We start from the raw sequence: 2,223 nt of genomic DNA on the forward strand, positions 1-2,223 counted from the left end.
CTAATTAAAGCTGAGCCAGAGCTCCTTGACTAAGGCAAGCAGATAAGGTGTTACAACAGTCCAAGCGAGATGACACGAATGCATGAATAAGCCTCTCTGTGTTTTTTTAACAAGACTGAGCAGTTTTTTGATGATGAATTGAACATTTTTATGGAGAATAAGACATAATGCCCACATTTGGCTTCTGAGAAATAACCCTTGGATTTTCTTACTATGATCAAAATAAATTCCCACAGAAGGCTCATCTCACCCCAGACTTGGCGTGCAAGATCTCCCGCTTTTCTCATTTGTCTCTAGTGCTTCTTACAATTTAATGCTCATGTTAAGCTCCTCTTTCCTCTCAAGGGAGAAAGATTTCAGAAATCTGTGATCCTGAAGGAAAGAAACTCTAATCTTAAAAACGCTATTTTTTTTTCAGGACAAATTACAGCTAATTTTAACTACTGAACAAATTCAGAGGTGAAGAGATGTTGTAATGTACACATGCAAAACGTCTCATTTTGTTTACTGCAGAGTGTGATGGGGTGATTTTTCAAAAAACGCATTTATTTTTCCCATTTATTAGTCCTTATTTGGGCAATCTACAAAATGACACACAACTTCAGAAGACTACACTAGGCCATCGTCCACTATAACATACATATCTGCGTACGGCACGTCTCCACACGGCAGTCCTGCACAGTGCAGCATGGTTACAAATCCGGAAGCAGAACTATCTGTACGTTGTTCCGAGTTCTTGCGTCTGTTTCCCAGCACACCCTGGCAGTAAACAGAGTCCTCTTTAACATGGGTGGTCATATGATTTCTCACACGGTAAACATAAACGCAAACCACTGAACGGTAGCAAGAGTATCAAGTTCTCATTCACATTTTATTCTGCATGTGGTTTTAGGTGAAAAGTCACACACAGCAGTTCTGGGTAGCAAAATATTCTTATTATTTTAATGCAGGTCACCTGACTCCAGTGGCACTATGTGACAATTCTATGATGACTGCATTTGACCAATCAGTGGTTTGCATAATTTCAAGATCCACTCATGCATTCTGGCTTGGCATACTTAGTATTCCAACCTCAAGGGTAACTAGATAGAGCAGAGGTGCTCAGGTGTGCGTCACTCTGCAGTGGAAATGACAAAAAATGTGTGATCCCGGTGGAAAAACGTCAGTATTGTCGGAAACAAATATCAAGTCAAGCCATTACCCTTTAGACCATGGGTGGATCCAAGGGTGGGGCCACAGGGGTACTAGCCCAACTAAAAATCGGATTGGTCCCTTGAATGCTTTTTAGAACGGCCTCTATTTATTTCCATTGAACAGAAGGCACATTTTGCACAGACTGACCTTTTGACCTTGCTATGGTAAGGAATAGGTTTTCAACAAATACGTCTAAAAACCTCGATATCAGAACATTTTTGAGTTAAACTAGTGCTGCCGATGAACTGAATCATTCTATAGGAATGACTTCTTTCCCTGTATTTTACTATCACAGTGCAAAATGCTTCATTTTTATGGAGGTCCGAGCCTTTTTTTAACCAGGGGGCTGGTTTTTGAACTTATCACCCTTTTCACTGATTGTATGAATATGTTAGGTTTGAAAGTATTAGCCTGTTTGTGCTATTGAATGTAAAGCACACTGAGTAATATATGGGATGAGCTATATTAGTAGATGGGTTGATGCTTAATAAAGTGTTCTCAATTATAATACCTTTGTATTTAGATATATTATGTGATTAATTGTAGAGTTCCATGAACTTAAAAGCCTTTGGCCCCTAACAGAAACTATGGACCCATTATGGCAAAAAGAAATCTCTTAAATATAAGACAATTAATAAAATAAAATTAAATTACAACAAATAATGAAACTTCCAGATGGTCCAGTGTTACTGTATAAATACTGTATGTGGGTGTATTTGCATAGTGTTGGTCGATAGCCAGTTGTCCTCAAAGTGGGAGATGTTACTGCATTATCTTTCCTGCGCTTGAGCTTGCAGTTGTGGTGATAAAGTACACAAGTGTTGCAATATATTCCAATTGCACAGGAGCTGACATCATGCTCTGGCACATAGCAAGCAACAAAGACTTAAGGAGTGCAGAGCTGATGCGGGGTGTGTGTGTGTGTGTGTGTGAGAGAGAGAGAGAGAGAGAGAGAGAGAGAGAGAGGTAAATGAGGGGGGTGGCAAAAAGATGTAGGAGGGGGCGAGTGAGGCAGCCAGAGGAGCTGGG

Source organism: Pygocentrus nattereri, chromosome 28 (assembly GCF_015220715.1).
Source record: "Pygocentrus nattereri isolate fPygNat1 chromosome 28, fPygNat1.pri, whole genome shotgun sequence".
NCBI lineage: Eukaryota > Metazoa > Chordata > Actinopteri > Characiformes > Serrasalmidae > Pygocentrus > Pygocentrus nattereri.